Raw genomic sequence first — 18,334 nt, 5'->3', positions numbered from 1 at the left:
ATGGTCCTTTCAGAGTTTGTTTTCCAAGGTTCTTTCTTATGAACTCAAACTGATAGTGGCACAAGGCCTCAGCATAACAAAATACCAGCAAGGAGAGGGGCTAACCCCCAGTTGGTACTGGTGATTCTGCCCCTCAGGTGACATCATCAGAGCAGGTCAGCACTTGGTTTAAAATTCATTCCCTAGACAGCGGCACGATGCAATCCGTGTACTACCTAAGATGCACATGCTTTGGGAGCCCTTATGGGCACATGAGGATTTCTTCATCTACTTTTCTAGCTGTTTTACCAGTAATCCACAGTTTCTTTCTCCTTTGGGTTGGGAAATGGCTGACTCTACATGGGGGACGGGGGTCTGGTTGAACCATTCTGAGATCATGGGCAAGCATAAGGGTGGGGGTAGAACTTATCCCTCTGTCTCATCAAACAAGAGTTTTCTAGCCCTGGACCACCTGAGTCAGTCTGCAAAAGAAATGCTGTTTATAATAATCATAATAATAAAGTTTTACATACTGTTATGACCATGAGCTTTAGATGGCTCACAAGCAAAGAAACTAATAAGTTCAAACAGAACAAGTTACATCAAACAATACTTATCTTATCATAACATTGATTTAAAAAAAACAACCCAAATTGGCATTAGATTTGTTCCTAATTAATTTCAATAAACAATAGAAATGTTGATAGAATATCTTAAGAATAAGCTTTTCCCAATTATAAGTGATCCCTATTCAACTAGGACTTCTTCCTAGAATCTATTAAAGATATTTGTTAAACAGCCAGGATTTTAGAAATTTCCTAAATTTTAAATAATCACAATTGATGTTCTTTACTGCTGATCCCTCCCTGCCTAAGAGGGAGAGAGGGCTCATCCAGGCTGAGACATGCAACAGACTCCTCTAGGGTGGCTACTATACAGCCTAGCCCTGCTCAAGGTCCCCCCAACTGAATCGTTCCAGAGCAGAGATGGGTAGTAATGAAGTACTTGAACTTTGTTACAATACTTAAGTAAAAGTAGCAGTACTTTTACTTGTAATGATGTACGGGTTTTTTTTTACCATACTTTTTACATGTAACATTACAAGGAAACTGTATTTCGGTAATTAATAACAAAGTACAAGTTTAGAAAGTATTAGAAAAAAAAAAAACTATTTCCACACCTCTATTTCTCTCCCTCTACAGGAGATGTCAGACCCGGATTGCAACTGATTGGGCCCGAACTTCCAGTCCCAAAAACAGCTGAGCAGGGCCCAATCAAATGCAAGCCAGCATCTGACATCACTTGGAAACCCTAGTCTTGCCTCCCACCCCGGAGTATGATTGGCTGTGGAGCTGTACCATCAGCCTTTAACCTATCCAGAGTCCTCTGAGGCGGCCCCCCCACTCCCGTCTCCTCCTAATTTAGCAACAAACTAGTGCGGCTGCGCTGATTGAAGCGAGGACTCGGAGGAGAAAGTACTTATGTGCTGAAGTCATCACATGTGTATGTTGTGTTCAGCGAACTCCTGCTCCTGCAGCCTGACCAAATTGCCAATAGCCCCTCCGTTAGTGCTGCTCACTTATCTTCAGCTGCCAGGGCGGCAGGACTTGGTGCAGCTCCTTGGCAGAGATGGGCTGGCACTGCTCTGCAAGTCTGCAATCAGTCTGCAGGGAAAGTCTCCCCAGAACTAAGTCCTCTCTCTCCGGGCTGATGAGGGCTCACGTCTGACAAACAAAATGGGCTAAAAGCATCAGAGGTCACATAACTACTGGTGCATGTGTGTGGGGACCTCCACGTGCAGCTGAGTGAATTTTCCAGAGACTTCTATGTGCAGCCAGTAGGTAGTAGTGCTGTTCGCCCACTGCCTGTGATGGTAGCATTAATCACTGCTACTAACTAGTAGTCAGCTAGCTCTCAGTCTCAGAGTCTTCACTGTATCCGTTTTGCACCTCACAGTCACTTTCTTATTCATGATTTTGCGAGATCATGGGTGGGGCATATAGCCTGCGAGATTTCAGTGTGCGAGGTGCATGCATATTAGGGGAGTGGAGTGGCAGACTCTTGCCGCTACTATCAGTGGATACCATCATGGATGAGTGGCATGATGGGTGAAGGGGACAAGCCTAGGGCTGCACCACCACACCAAAAAAAAAAAAAGGTTCTGGCTACGTCACTGGATAAAGCAGCAGATGAAGAACCTTCAGGAAACTGATGCTATTCTGGTTAAGAATACACCATAGCATGGAAGTCTTACACACAACACCAAAAGACTTAATTTGATATTTCTAAATTGTCCCCAGTTAGCATTGGTGTATCTATAGATACTATAAGGAAGCCCTTAAGGTCCGCAGTCTCCCTGATATTCAGCATTATTTAACTGACCAGGAAAGCTCCTGGCTGGTTAAGCGCTAGTAATCACCACGAGATAGCCAGTTACCTCCGCTGAATATTAGTGCTTAGTGCATAGCAGCTAACCAGCTATATCGCGCAATATAGCTAGCAATCAGCGAATATTCAAGTGCTGGCCAGCTAAACTTATCAGGAAATTTGGACCACATAAATAGCAGTCCTATCTTTGCCTGCCATAAACTTAACCAGCCAGCGCTGAACATTCACTTACCCGGAATGGAGGAATGAGAATTTTGGCAGCAGATACAATTTGCAACTGGCTCCTGACGAAGAAGCGAAACAAGGCTCCTTGTTGAGCCGTATGAAAGTGAACTGCTGAGCCATTTGATAAACTGTTGTGTCACTAAGATAAATGCTATTTGGCGCTATCGTTTTTTGTATTAGCTTGGGCTGATTCATATGTTATTTTTGTGCACATTTGAGGGATAATTGGGCAATTAACTGCAGCGATTTAAGAAGCCCTACGGCAGAGGAGGCTTTGTTGCCCCTTATTGCTTTTATGGTTTGGCACAGGTGTGTGCTCTTGTGCCATACCGCAGACTCTATTCCCTTTCTTCACATATTTGGTAGGCTGTATATACTCATTTGGTCCCTGCACTGTGTGATACAATACATTATTTTAAAGGCCTTGAGGAGTATTTTCTTGGACCCTACAATATGTACACATTTACAGCTCCTCCTGTCCATTTACCCATCCCTTCTGGGTGTAACAACCTACGGCTGTGCCTGCAGCACTTGTGCAGCAAGCAGATTTTCCTTTGGATCAGACCTTCCTGTCTGTCCAATTCCTCTCCCAAAGAAGCACCTCTCCACGCTACCACCTTTGGCTCCAAACAGGCTCTTTTCTGTTCCTGCTCCCAGGCTGGGATCCCCCATTTCCCACTTGGAGCACTCCTTCACTTAACGGTCAATGCTTTACTGGAAGAAACCTTCTTCTTTGATTAGCCTTAGTTTCTTGAACCCATCCAGGACACCCCCATCTCCATAAGGGTCCTGTCAGGGGTACAGGCAACGAGAGACCTTGTGCTCTCTCCAACAGCATTTATCAACTCTAAACACCTCCCCTACTGTTATTCGACAACCAGGAATATTTCCTTCTGTAACTTCCCAGGAACCCACCTGCTTGGGCTGGATCCTTTACCACCCACAACTCAGAACCCTCCCCTCACGCCGATTTTTTAAAAAGGTGCCAGGGGAGATCCGGGAAATTATAGACCGGTGAGTCTGACGTCGGTGCTGGGGAAAATGGTAGAGGCTATTATCAAAAACAAAATTACAGAGCAAATCTAAGGACATGGATTACTGAGACCAAGTCAGCATGGCTTTTGTGTGGGGAAATCTTGCCTGACCAATTTACTTCAATTCTTTGAAGGAGTAAACAAACATTTGACCAAAGGGGAGCCAGTTGATATTGTGTATCTGGATTTTCAAAAGGCGTATGACAAAGTACCTCATGAAAGGCTACAGAGGAAATTGGAGGGTCATGGGATAGGAGGAAATGTCCTATTGTGGATTAAAAACTGGTTGAAGGATAGGAAACAGAGAGTGGGGTTAAATGGGCAGTATTCACAATGGAGAAGGGTAGTTAGTGGGGTTCCACTAGATTACCATGGATGTTTTTTGGGGAGGGGGGAGGGAAGGGATTACTAGACTACCAGGAAATTGGGGGGGGGGGCACTAGACCACAGGGAAGGGGGTTGAGTCAGGAGGAGGGCTTTTTCTCAACTAACCCTTCTATGCTGCCCCAGACATGGCTGCAGAATACCTAATGACCGCATTAACAAGTATTTGAATGCATGTTAATGCGGAGTCACGTGACACTATGATCCGGAGCGGTTGCTAGCTGCTCTGCTCCTGCCATAATCCCACATTCATAGCACCTCAAAACTCAAAGTCTCTCCTCTAATCTGATTGGATTGTAGTGAAGTATGGCATCTAAAGTGCTGAGGAAAGAAAAAGAGAAAAATCGGCTACTCGAAAACAAGATGGCGGCGCTGGCGAATCCTGCGAGCTATGTTGGATTGGCTTGGGCAGCGGAAATTGTTGCTGAAGTGACCAGGGCGATGGAGTTGATTTTAGATAAGATGCTAAGCTCTATAGATTCCAAGCTGGAGCGCCTACATAGCAATGTGGAACAATTAAGTCAAGACTTAGCGATGTTCCAGCAGCGTACAGGGGACTTGGAGGACCGAGTTACAAAAGTTGAGGAGGTGCACTCTCAGATGCAAAAGCTGATAGATTCCTATGCTGAGAAGCTAGAAGATCTAGAGAACAGATCTAGGAAGAACAATCTGTGTTTTGTGGGTCTATCTGAACTGCTGGGTGACAGAGACCTTCGGGATTTCCTTGAAACTTGGTTGGAGAAGGAGCTGGCGATTCCGACCTCGATGGGACTGCTGCAGATAGAGTGAGCGCACAGGGTGGGTCCTGAACAGCCTAGTTCCACTCAGCCTCGTGTGGTTATCTGCCAGCTCCTGAACTTTAATCACAAAGTGGCAATCCCGCAAGCTTTGAGGGGAGGAAAAGAACTTCACTATGATAATCACAGAGTTCTCTGCTTCCAGGATTACGCTGCATCCATGGTGGCTCAACGACGGAGTTTCTCACCTATTTGTTCGCAGTTGGCTGATCCCAAGATTAAATTTGCTCTCCTCTACCCCAATAAACTAAGAATAAACTTACCAATCAACCACAAAGTCCTTCGTTTTGGTGGAAGAAGCACAGAGCTTTGTGAGTCATTTGGCCCGGTGAGGACACGTGGAAAGAATTCGGTCGAGTGATTTCTTGATAGGTCTGCTACTAGATCTACTTGGCAGCAAACAGCGAGTTGACTACTGAGATTTGGAGACTTAAGGGAGCAGCTTGTGACTCTCCCTTTTTTTTTTTTTTAGTTTGAATGCTGAAGTTGTGATAACTGTGTGCATGTTTTTTTTTTTCTTTCACTCTCTTCATCTTTGAACTGAATAACTCGCTTTTGAGTAGACCCTTTTGGTATTGTGGTAGTAAGGGATATGAGAGGGGACTGCAGGTTGTGTAATTGGTATACGAGGCTATTATTTTGGGAGGGTCTGTGAGGGTATGCTGGTGGGGTTACTGCTGTATAATGAGGTTAACTAGGATTAAGGTTCTTTTAAAATTTTGTTATAAAGGGATTTGTGGGGGGGCCTTGGGTGTGGCTCGTTCTATTTTAGGACTAGGTACTGGGAATAGTGGGAGGGGTATGGGTGAGAAGGGAGAGGGGGGACCTTTGGGAAGGGTAAGGGTTTACTCAAGGAAGGGAAAACCTTGGTAGTATCATATGGGTGGGTGAAATGATGATGACAGTTTTAAGGCTCTTATTTTAGTGGGATGGGTATATGAGGAGGAGAGGTCGAGGGCTAGGATGGCCTCTTTCTCGCTTGACTATGGGTTTTTTGGCATCTGCTATTTACTTGTCTACCACTATGGTAAAAATAGTTACATTCAAAAATTCTGCAATACCTACAGCATGTTAAAGCAGATATCGCCTTATTACAGGAAACACACCTTTCTCTGAACATGCCAAATTGGTGAAGTGGTGGGTGGGAGATTGTGTGGCTGTATCTGCACTGGGAAAGAAGCGGGGGAGTTGCCATTCTTTTTAGGAAGGGTGTTTTAACTCAAGTAAACAAAATGGTTAAGGATCCTGAGGGACGTTTTATTATGTGTAATGCCAAGATAGCACGTCAAGAGGTTGTAGTGGGAAGTATCTATGCCCCTAATCAGCTGGGCAAGGCTTTTTATAAGAGGTTAGTGGGAATTCTGGCTAGAGAAGACTCGCTTCCTATGATTCTGGGGGGTGGGGGGAGGATTTTAATATGGCATGGGACCCTCGCATCCTCCGTCGGGGTTGAGGTCATGGACTGCAAGGGGCTTGCCGCACCTTTGCTTTCTATTAGACCTTTTAGATATGTGGCAGGTGTTACATCCGCTGGATAGAGAGGATTACACACATCTGTCGAGAGCGCACGCAACTCAGTCAAGGACTGATTATTTGTTGACCTCCTGTTCGCTTTTTACAAATGTGGTGGATGCCCAGATCGGCCCCTACGCAATCTCAGACCATGCTGCAGTCTGGATGAATTGGCACCCTGGAGGCCAATATATACACTTTAATGAGTCTTCTGCACCTGATATAATTGTCACGATTGTGACTATTTTCCATGTCTGTGCTCACTTTGCCCCCTGGTGGTCGGACCCTGTGGCTGCTATAGACTGTTTTCTTGCTGTTTCCCAAGCATGTTTCAGAAGTCATTCCAGTCTGGTTCGGATCTTCCTGCTTGCCAAACTTGTTGGGTTGTTTGGAACTAAGCAGCACCCTTACCTGTGACCTCACTTGTAATTGCACCTGGCCCTTTCAGCTGGGCCTTTGCAACGCCAAAAGTCGAGGTTAGTTGGTGTGCTGTTAGAAGCATTTCTGCCTTGCTTTACCCTTTTGGTGCTGATAGGAGCACTTCTGCCTTGGTGTGCTGTTAGAAGCACTTCTGCCTTGCTTTACCCGTGTGGCTTCCCTGCTTTACCTTTTGGTGCTGATAGGAGCACTTCTGCCTTGGTATGCTGTTAAGAGCACTTCTGCCTTGCTTTGTTTCTTGCCTTGTTCTTGTTTGGTCTGTATGTAGTTAAGCTTGTATGCTTCCCTGCTTTACCCTTTTGGTGCTGATAGGAGCACTTCTGCCTTGCTTGTTTCTGTACCTTGTATCCTGTGTGAGAATCCTGAACCTTGTTTCAGTCGAGCTTGTTTCTGTATCCTATACCCTGTCTGAGTCTCCTGAACCCTGAAGTACTGAACCCTGTTTTAGTTAAGCTTGCTTAGAATCCTGTGTCCGGTGTGAGAATCCTGTTGGTCCAGTCTGTCTGTAGCTCAGTCCCGTAAGTCCTGCCGGCCGCCTGCACCTGGGGGCTCAACCCCTGGGGAACGGTGGTCAAGCGCAGCTGAAGACCGGTTGCTCTGTCCTGCTTATTCCCTGCTTGCCTACTGCTTTAGTTCTTGTCCTGTGGTTCCAGTTTGGTTGTTCCAGCTTTGCCTGTCTACAGCTTCTCCTGCCTTGCTTGTTTGCCTAGTCTTGGTTGGGGAATTTTGCCTGCTGCTGCCGCTCAACAGTAGCCCAAGGGCTCACGTTATTCCAGTGTCCGAGAGCCTGAGACCGTGACAGTAATACTTTTTAGGGAAGCAGCAAAAGCGGTTTTGAGAGGGGAAGTCATTAGTTACTCAAGTCACCTTAAGAGGGCTAGAGATAGAGAAATATTGAGACTGGAGAGGCAGGTGAAGGCTTTGCGGAGGAGGTTTGGCGCTCATCCAAACACATCTCTTAAGCAGGAACTGTTGTCTGTGCAGACAGCCTAAATTCCTTAATACATGAACGAGCTGTTAAATCTCAAACCTTTTATAGATATCAACTATACAAACATGGTAACAAAGGGGGTAAGTTGCTAGCTAGATTGATGGCAAGAAAGCAGGCATCTAGAGCCATTGTTTCCATTAGGAACCACTCGGGGAGATTCCTTCACACAGATAACGAAATTTGGGATGCTTTCAGAACTTATCAAACTTTGTACACACCACAGGAAACTGATGGCCTTCCCGGTAATCTTTATTTGAACAGCTTGGATCTTCCTTGGCTATCTCACTCAGATCGCGAGGCTTTGAACACGCCTATTCACCCCGATGAGGTCTATTGGACGATAAGTCATTGTCAGTTGGGCAAGACCCTGGGGCCGGATGGCCTCCGGGCTGAATTCTACAAGTTGCTGGGTGATGCCATTGTAGGGCCTTTAACTAAGGTGTTCATAGCTTGGGTGGATGCACAAATTCTACCAGGGCAAATAAACTTACCACAAATTATAGTGTTGCCAAAATCAGATAAAGATCCAACCTTGCCGGCGTCGTATAGACCTATATCCCTCTTGAACCATGAGGGTAAACTGTTTGCTAAAATACTGGCTAATCGTATGGGTCGGGTCCTGCTCTCCCTCATTCATAAATCACAGGTTGGATTTGTTCAAAACCACTCAGTAGCAAAACATATTAGGCGCATACTAGCTTCTCTGGAGTTTGTGGGCGCATGTCGGAAGCCTTCCTTACTTGTAAGTTTTGATGCTGAGAAAGCTTTCGACCGTGTCCAGTGGGATTTTTTTTTTATTTGTGGTGTTGGGAGCCTGTGGTTTTGAGGGTTGGTTTGTGGCAGTGGTCCATACCTTGCATGCTTTGCCCCGCGCAAGGGTGATGGTCAATGGTCAAGTCTCAGAGGATTTTCTGATTAGGCGTGGGACTCAGCAGGGGTGTCCCTTATCGCTGTTGCTCTTTGTTTTATACCTCGATCCTCTCATTCAGGATATCTATTCTAATCCAGCTATTCAAGGGGTCACCGTAGGCAGGGAGTATTTTATGTTTCAACAGTTTTTATTGATGACAATAAACATTATAAACATGGTTCATAAATTCAAACAGTTCATTAACCTAAGAACAGGTCACTGTTGCATACATACATCATAACTGCTTCATCAATATTTTCCATCATCATTTTCTCCCCCCCCCCTCCCCCTCCCCCTCCCCCTTTTTTCTCCCCCCCCCCCCCCCCCGGGGGGTTGACATCTTTACAGTGATCGTTTTTAACTTCATAGCACCTAATCTTTTTCAATATCTATTACAGGACTATACCCATTTACATCCTGAAATGCTAATCTCCCAAACACCCCACTGGCTAAGGCGTTCCAAGTCTATTTAGTACCGCACTTCGTGCTTTATGGGATATGTTTTGCAAGTACTTACTCCATATTTTAATAAACTCCTTTCTTTTCTTTGAGTTACCAAAGGCCGTCCTAGCCTCCCAAAGCATTAATTCATGCATCCTATTTCTCCAGTACCAAAAGGAAAGTGGATCTTCCTGCATCCAGTGTTTAAGTATGCATTTTTTCCCCACTGCATATGCCTTGCATAAAAATAGCCCTATATAGCTGTCTGTTATCCCATATGCATCCCTTTTGTTCAACAACACTCCTCTCCAGGAGGGGAGTAATCTTTGCCCTATGATCTGCTCGATATACTTCTGTATAGCTCTCCAGAATATTTTTATTCGAGCACATTTCCAGAATGCATGCAAAAAGGTATTATTTTCTCTATTACATTTGGAGCATTGAGCTTCGCCTATCCAACCCGCTCTTGCTGCTTGGTTTTGTGTTATGTATCCCCTGTGTATTACCCTATATTGACTCTCCTGTAACTCTGCCCCACCTACTTGATGTGGTATATCGTTTATCAGTTTTGCAAAATTTATTCCTTTCAATTCGTATCCCAAATCCTTACTCCATGCCTCTTTAAGTATCTCATAGGTACGGGGGGGACTCAGTGCTACTAAAGCTCTATGTAAACTCGATATTGATACCTGCCCGTGTGCATCTCCCTTTAAGAATTCACGAAGTCTACAACCAAGCCTCGCGCCTATTGCTTCTTGGTCCATACTGCCCCAGTAATGATGTAGTTGTCTGTATGAGCAATGATCCTGGTTTGCTAAAGACATTCTTTGCTGCAGATCCTGAAAGCCATACAACCCTCCCTCCTCATTAACTAGATGTTCGAGTAAGGTAATCCCCGCCCTTGACCACCTGTCAAATATACCTTTCTCCAGACCGGGTGGAAAGTCCCCATTTCCTTTGATTGGTAGCTGATCGCTAACATTGGGGTTTTGCTTCCATATCTGCATGAGCAATCGCCATATGCTTCTCATTGGCCTTAACAATATACTTTTACGGAGGTTTAATGGTAAGTTTTTTGTTTTGGCCTGCAATATAAAATTCAAGTGCCAGGGCTCAAATAGTGTTCTCTCCCAGCTAGTCGGGGTATACTGGTTGGTATTGAGCAGCCAATCCCTAAGATGTCTCAACAGGCATGCTTGATTGTATCGTTTTATACAGGGTAATCCCACTCCCCCCTGTGTCCATCCATCATACAAATATTCAAAGCGAACTTTTGATTTCTTCCCCCCCCAAAGGAACTTTCGGATTATTCTATTTAACTTTCTAATGTCCTTACCCAGGATATGCAATGGCAATACCTGCAATATGCAGAGCCACCTTGGGAATATAATCATTTTGAACATATTGATTCTTCCTATTAATGACAGAGGCAAATGATTCCAACTCTCTAAAGAGCTGCTGGTGTCTTGTAACAGCTTTTCTATGTTGATCTTATATAGATTAGTTATATCCATAGTTAAGCGCACTCCCAAATATCGGAACGATTCCGCCGCCCATTTTAATGGTAATTGTCTTTGCCAGTCTCTAACTTGGGCTCCCTCCCTCTGCATAGCTTCAGACTTCTCTAGATTGAGCTTAAAGCCTGAGAAGTCGCCGTACTCTGCCATACACTCGATGAGGGCTGGTAGTGATTCCTCTGGCTGAGTCACATGTGCTAATAAATCATCAGCAAATGCTGCTATTTTAAAAGTTTCCGTGCCCATCCTAACTCCCTTTACATCGGGTGTTTGTTGGATATTCCTAATCAATGGGTCTAAAGTTAATACAAATAGTACAGGTGATAGTGGGCATCCCTGCCTTGTTCCCCGACAAATGGGAAAGGGAGGGGACAATATTCCATTCGCCCACACCTGGGCTTGTGGAAGATAGTATAATGCTCTAATTGCCTCCTGAAAGAACCCTGTTATTCCATACACATCCAATATTCCGAACATAAAGTCCCATACTACTCTGTCGAATGCCTTTTCAGCATCGAAGCTGACCAGCACCGACGGCGTGGCCCGCTCCGCTACCGCCTCCAAAGTTACCAATATCTTTCTCACATTTTTTGTGATATTTCGCCCCTGTACAAATCCCACCTGTGAATCTTCAATAATATCTGGCAGAATTCGCGATAAACGATTTGCCAAAACCTTGGCAAATAGTTTAGCCTCATAATTAAGTAGCGAAATTGGCCTATAAGATTCTGGTTTCTGTGTGTCCCTTCCTGGTTTTGGGAGCACAATGATCTGAGCTGTTCTCAAGGAGATAGGCATTTGTTTTTCTTTCACTATGGCATTAAACATCAATGTGATGGGTACCACCACTTCATCCCTCATCATTTTATAGAATTCTCCTCTATACCCATCTGGACCCGGGGCTTTCCCCAAAGGCCCCTGCTGTATTGCCCATGCTACTTCATCTTCCATTATGGGGGCATTTAACATGTCTTGGCTCTCTATATTTATTCTCGGAAGATTTTGTCCCTCCAGATACATTTCGCTATCCATCGGGGGTGGATCAGGGACATCATACAGCTGCCTGTAATAACCTTGCAAAATTCTGTTTATTTGGGTATCTTTGTTTTCTAAAGTTCCATTGGCCGAATATAATGCGTTAATTTTTGGGGGTCCTTGCCTTGGATTTGCTAACCTAGCCAACATCTTTCCCCCTCTGTTAGCATATTTATATAATTTATATTTATAAGAGCCATAGTTGTGTTGGGCCTTTCTATGAAGTCTCTCATTAAGGGTCTGCTGCAGTTCCAAGAGTTGGGCTTTTAGTGTAACAGTATGTTGGCGTCCATACTCCCGTCTTACCCTTGTTATTTCCTTCTCTAGCCAAATCTGTTCCTTCTCCCTTGCCTTTTTTTGATGGCTAGTATACGCGATTATCTCTCCCCTAAGCACAGCCTTTGCCGTGTCCCAATAAAGTATAGGAGTTGTTGTATGTGCCTGATTGGTGTCTTGGAACTGCTTATATTTTTTAATTATAAAATCTCGGAATCCCTGATCTTTGTATAACCAAATAGGGAACTTCCACTGGAACTGTCTAATCTCTCTCTCCATAGGCTCCCATACGGTCATTACCATTGCATGATCTGATATTTTAATGGGGCCTATTTCTGCACTACATATTTTAGTAAATATTGATCGAGATATAAATATGAAATCAATCCTCGACATGGTGGCATGTGCGCGAGACAAGTGAGTATAGTCACGCTCTACGGGATGCAGTGTTCGCCACACATCCACCAGGTCCAGGACCTCACTTAACACCTCCAGTCCTCTTGATTCCATCCCTGCTCCTCTTCTTCCCCCCTGTGATCTGTCCAGTGTGGGATCCACTACTGCATTGAAATCTCCCCCAACTAGCATGGGTGTTCCTTCAAAACTTGTTAACTGACGTAAAAGTTGTTTGTAGAAAGCTTTGTTATACGTGTTAGGAGCATATACATTACACAGAACCACTGGTTGACGTTCTACAGTTAAATGTACAATTACAAATCTTCCCGCATCATCAGCTATTACTTTGTGTGTAGTTATTTGCACCCCTTTCTTGATTAGAATTATGACTCCCGCTTTTTTTGCTTGCGCTGGGGATTCATAATATGAGCCCACCCACCAACGGCATAGTTTCTCATGTTCCTTGGCATTTAAATGTGTTTCTTGAAGTAATGCTATTGACACCTTTTGCCTGTGGAGTGCCCGGAGTATCTTCTGCCTTTTTATCGGTGAAGAAATACCTCCCACATTCCATGTCACTACTTTAAGGGCCATTAAGTGATATCGTAAGTTTGCTGTATTACTACCTTGATTCTTTCTCTGATTAAGTGGGGAGGGCATCCCAGCCTATACCCCCACCCCCTGTAGTTGATCCTGTTCCTACATGGATGTTCAACTCGTGTGTCCCCTACCATATTGCCTGTATTCCCCTGTTCTTCTGTTACCATGAAGATTTTGTTCCACATTAACCCTCTCCCCCTCCCTCCCCCACCCTCCCCCCTACTACCCATCTCCCCCATATTCTTATTGGCACCTATAGTGCTGTACTTCCGTGCTTCCGACCAGGGATCCCTCTAGACCAATCCTTACTTGTGTGTCATTTATCCCCTCCCCCCTCAGTTTACCTTATTAACTTTACAAACAGTATCAACATCTTCAAAACTTTGTAACTCTGCATCAAATAGTCTCTGGTTTCCTCACCACTTCTGCTCTTCCTCTTACTATTGTACCAGTCTCTCTTTTCTTGTCACCGCACTACTCAGGTTTTACTCGACGTTCCCGGCCTTTCTTCCTCCAGCCGGTCCACGAATGCTTGAGCGGCTTCCACCGTGTCACAAAATCTGACTGAACCATTGTGCTGGATTCTCAATTTTGCTGGATATAGTAGACTGAACCTTATCTGCATTTTGTGCAGTCTCCCACATATTTGCGAATATTGCTTGCGCTGGAGGGACACTTTGGTAGAATAGTCCTGAAAACACAGTATCTTATGTCCATCCACCTCCAGCTTCCCTCCTTTCCGTATAGCTATCAACACATCCATCTTATGTTGATAGTGTAGCATTCGCAATATGACCACTCTTGGCCGTGTATTATTCTCTCTTCTTGGACCCAACCGGTGTGCTCGTTCTATCTTAATTGGTCCCGCGGTACTCTGGTTAGTCAAAAGCTTGGTGAGCCATGGCTCCAAAAAACCTCTCAGTTCCGCCTCTGGTATTGATTCTGGTATGCCTACCAGCCGAAGATTATTCCTTCGAGATCGATTCTCCAGGTCGTCCACTTTGTCTTCCAAGGTTGTCACCATTGCTTGTAAATGCTCGATGGATTTTGATGCCTCCTGCGTGGAGGTTTCCACCTCTCCCAGTCGCTGTTGAACCTCCTGGAACTCGTTGGTAAACGTGGTGATTCTTTGGTCCATTCCTTCAAGCTTGTCAATTATTTGCTGCAATTTATTGTTCATGGTTTCCTCCACCGCCATTTTTACCTCCGTGACAATTTCCGTGGCCCAAACAGAGCTCACTGTTGGTGACGGTGGGGAATTTTTGTCCGCCATCTTTGTACCCCCGTTCTTATTCTTCTCCGGCTCTCTCCTGGAGCTTCTGGTAGCCATACAGCAATGCACGGGGCAACTACAGTCTATTCCACTGATTTAATACTGTTTTTGTCCCCGTTTCTCAGCTGCAGTGAGTTAACTCGGCTTGTTATTTGTGCTGGATACTGTTTTATTATTCTTGGTCTCTATGCTAAGTATTCCTCTGTCTCTTTATTTTTCAATTGCCACATGTTCATTTACAGGGATTGGTGCTGTATTCCTTGCTCTTGTTTCCCCACGCTTCTCTTCCCACTATCTCTCCGCCATCTTCTCCTGATAGCACGGTACCTTATGCTCCTTTTGCCCCACGTTCTTGTCCGTCCTCCGCCGTGCTCTCATCTGGCTGCTCTTAGCTGCGGTCTCAATCGCCCGCTCCCGAGCACATCAGCAACATCGGCGAGACCTTTCTGTCTTTGAGCCTCCAAGTTTCCCGCCCGCGTCGAGCTAGGTGTTCCGCTCCCCGCGTCTCGCCGGCCTCCTCCGGCCCCGGCTCCACGTGGTTGCAGCCGGGTGCGCGATCGCCATTTTTCGCCGCTCCGTCTTCACCAAGCGGCTTCGCGGTTCCCAATTATGAGCCTGGGACTCTCCTCCGCACTAACCCGTCTTCTCTGTCTTGTTCTGGGGGCTTGGGCTGTTTTAATCGGTATGATCCCTGGTCGTTGCCTGCAGGAGCTCACCTTACAGCGGCCATCTTGGCTCGCCGCTCCACCGGAAGTCCTGGCAGGGAGTATTTTAAAGTAGCAGCATTCGCTGATGACCTTTTAGTGCTGCTTACTGATCTGCAGGACTGGTTTTTGCTTAAATTTGGATAAAATTAGAGGCTTTGTCTACGTTACCAGCAGTCAGGCTTTCCTGGATGGGGCCTTTCCCTCTGCACTGGGCAGATCGGTCCTTTAGATATCTGAGGGTTCTTCTGACATCAAATGTTGCAGACCTGTACCATCTTAATGTGTCTCAGATGATGCTTAAGATTGAACAACGGCTAGAGCTATGGCATGCATTACCTGTGCCTCTGGTAGGCTGAATCTGCATCATTAGAATGGCAGTACTCTCTAGGTGGTTGTATCTGCTACAAACTTTACCACTGCGACTATTACAGAGAGATTTGAGGCGTTTTAATCAGGTGGTTACACGTTTTTGCTGGGCTAAGAAGAAGGCATGGGTGAAAAGTCCATTTCTTTTGGGGGGTTAGGCCCAGGGGGGCTGGGTCTCCATAACTTAAGGCTTTATAACATTGCTTGCCTTCTAAGACATGTCCGAGATTGGCTATATTCTTCTATCATATGCCTTTGAATTCTGAGTCAGCGTACTTTGCTCCATATAAATTACTTTCCCTTCTGCATATGGATAGATCTCTGATTCCCGGACGTTTGAGGAATAGTGTCCTGTTGGGTCCACTAAGAGAGGCATGGCAGTTCTTGGTGAAAGGATTAGAAGGGAACCCACGAATCACGGAGTTGTTGTCTCTAAGGGGTAATCCAGCTTTTTTGCCTGGTTTGGACAATCTAGTTTTTGTTAAGTGGGAGGAGCTGGGTCTTAGAGGCTTAGAAAGTGTTTTGGATGCCGACGGAGGGTTGAAGTCGATGGACCGATTGAAGGGTCCAGAGAATATTCAATGGTGGGATACATTTGCGCATTGTAAGTTAAAACACTACATTAGATCCTTAGATATGGAGGCGCTGCATTTTCAGACTGGGGCTCTGTTACTTAAATTCTTTGATACTATCTCAGAGAGTGCCCCGGCTGTATCTGGCATTCATAAAGCCTTGTGGACTTTTGGGAGGTCTGGGAGATTAGATCTGCTTAGGTCTAAGTGGGAACAGGATATGGGGGTGACTCTGGCTTCCTGGGATGTTTTGGCTTCTCTTAGGAGTATCACGCAGCTTCTTAGTAGTGCAAGTTATAGAGAATGCGCATTCCGAGTGTTACCGTATTTTTCAGACTATAAGATGCACCTAGGTTTTAGAGGAGGGAAATAGGAAAAAAATTTTTTCCTTTTTCCCTCCTCTAAAACCTAGGTGCTCCGGTGCGTCTTGTCCGAATCCCTCCCTCCGAGTTCGGGATCGCCCTCCCCCCGGCCCTGTCACCACTTCTCCCTACTCACGTCACGCGATCTTCCCTGGTGGTCTAGTGACGTCGGGGCAGGAAAGAGCCCCCTCTTTCCTGCCCAGCGCGCTGCTCTCCGTCCTCCTGTATGCTGCCTGACGGTCTCGGCGAGATTGAAAATGGCCGCCGAGAATTGAAGTCTCGGCAGCCATTTTGAATCTCGCCGAGACCGTCAGGCTGCATACAGGAGGATGGAGAGCAGCGCGCTGGGCAGGAAAGAGGGGGATCTTTCCTGCCCCGACGTCACTACACCACCAGGAAAGATCGCGTGAGTAGGGAGAAGTGGTGACAGGGTCAGGGGGGAGGGCGATCCCGAACTCGGAGGGAGGGAGGGCGGGCGGGCAGGCGATCCCGAACTCTGAGGGAGGGAGGGAGGGAAATCTCTACCTTCGGACTATAAGACGCACCCCCCATTTTCCTCCCAAATTTGGGGGGAAAAAAGTGCGTCTTATAGTCCGAAAAATACGGTACATCAAGCCTATTTTATGCAAGTTCAATTATTCAGGGTGGGGGGCTTGCAGTCACCTCTTTCTCCTAAATGTCAATTGGCAGATAATACCTTTTTCCATGCCTTTTGGGGCTGTGGAGTGATCCAACGTTTCTGGCGGTGAGTCACTGAATATCTATCCTCTCGTGCAGAATTGAAGGTACCCCGATCCAGTTGCTGCTTGACTGTCCTAGGTCCTTTAGAGGGCCCATGGCGGAGGGCACTTTACTGTTCCATAAATTGTGTCTGCCGGCGAGGAAATGTATCTTGCAGACTTGGACGTCGGCGTGTTTGCCCGACTTTTGGCACTGGCATAATCTTGTGCACTTGCTGTTGTCTTGGGAGGCGAGAGAGGCCAGAGGTTCTTGCAAACGCAAAGCGCGATTTATAAAAATTTGGGGCGCTTACCTGGCCACTCTGTCTCAGCGGGGAAGGAGCCTTATTCTTAATGCACTGTGAGGTATCCTTGTTTGGTTCTTTTTCCCTAGAGGGTTTTCTATCCTTACCTTGAGTAAAGGTGGGGTTCAGGGGTGGGGGGGGGGGCATTGGAAGGGAATGGGGTTGCATTGTTGATAAAAGTTAACCTGCCTTCATTAACTTGGGAGGGCCATAAGAACGGGGAATTGAGATTTTGGGGAGGGGTTGAAATAAGATTATAGACAGTATAAATCTGTTTACTCTAAGTATTAATGCTGCAGCATGCTTAAAATGTTTTGACTTCTCTTACATGTGTTAAAAATTAAACGATATAGTGGCATTAGAAAAGGTGAAGAGAAGGGCGGCGAAAATGATAAAGCGGATGGAACGACTTCCCTATGAGGAAAGGCTAAAGCGGCTAGGGCTCTTCAGCTTGGAGAAAAGGCGGCTGAGGGGAGATATGATAGAGGTCTATAAAATAATGAGTGGAGTTGAACGGGTAGATATGAAGCGTCTGTTCACGGTTTCCAAAAATACTAGGACTAGGGGGAAAGCGATGAAACTACAATGTAGTAAATTTAAAACAAATCGGAGAAAAGTTTTCTTCACTCAACGTGTAATTAAACTCTGGAATTCGTTGCCAGAGAATGTGATAAATGCAGTTAGCTTAGCGGAGTTTTAAAAAAGTTTGGACGGCTTCCTAAAGGAAAAGTCCATAGACCGTTATTAAATGGGGGAAATCCACTATTTCTGGGATAAGCAGTATAAAATGTTTTGTACATTTTTGGGATCTTGCTGGGTATTTGTGACCTGGATTGGCCACTGTTGGAAACAGGATACTGGGCTCGATGGACCTTTGGTCTTTCCCAGTATGGCAATACTTATGGACGAGAACAGTATTTACCAGTTTTACGGGAGGCTGGGGGGGGATTTGTTGGTACAGTAGTTTGCACTGAATGAACACATTTTCATAAAACAAAAAATTTATCTTTTATTGCTGTATCTATTATACAATAACAGAATTGAGTTAACGGATAGAGTAAGAGGGAGAAAATTCTATGAAAAGCACACTTTGATAACTGTCTTTGC

At 45.5% G+C, this 18,334-nt stretch overlaps 1 protein-coding gene across 1 annotated transcript in view; it reads right to left on the bottom strand.

Moving 5' to 3' along the window:
- The window catches only part of SLC30A6 (solute carrier family 30 member 6), a 132,224-nt gene that overhangs the window by 88,630 nt on the left and 25,260 nt on the right, over positions 1-18,334 (bottom strand). The gene's annotated exons all lie outside the window — the stretch shown is intronic.

This window comes from Microcaecilia unicolor, chromosome 3 (assembly GCF_901765095.1).
Source record: "Microcaecilia unicolor chromosome 3, aMicUni1.1, whole genome shotgun sequence".
Lineage (NCBI taxonomy): Eukaryota > Metazoa > Chordata > Amphibia > Gymnophiona > Siphonopidae > Microcaecilia > Microcaecilia unicolor.
Note: the sequence above shows the minus strand (reverse complement) of the source record. Positions and strands in the feature narration are given on the sequence as shown.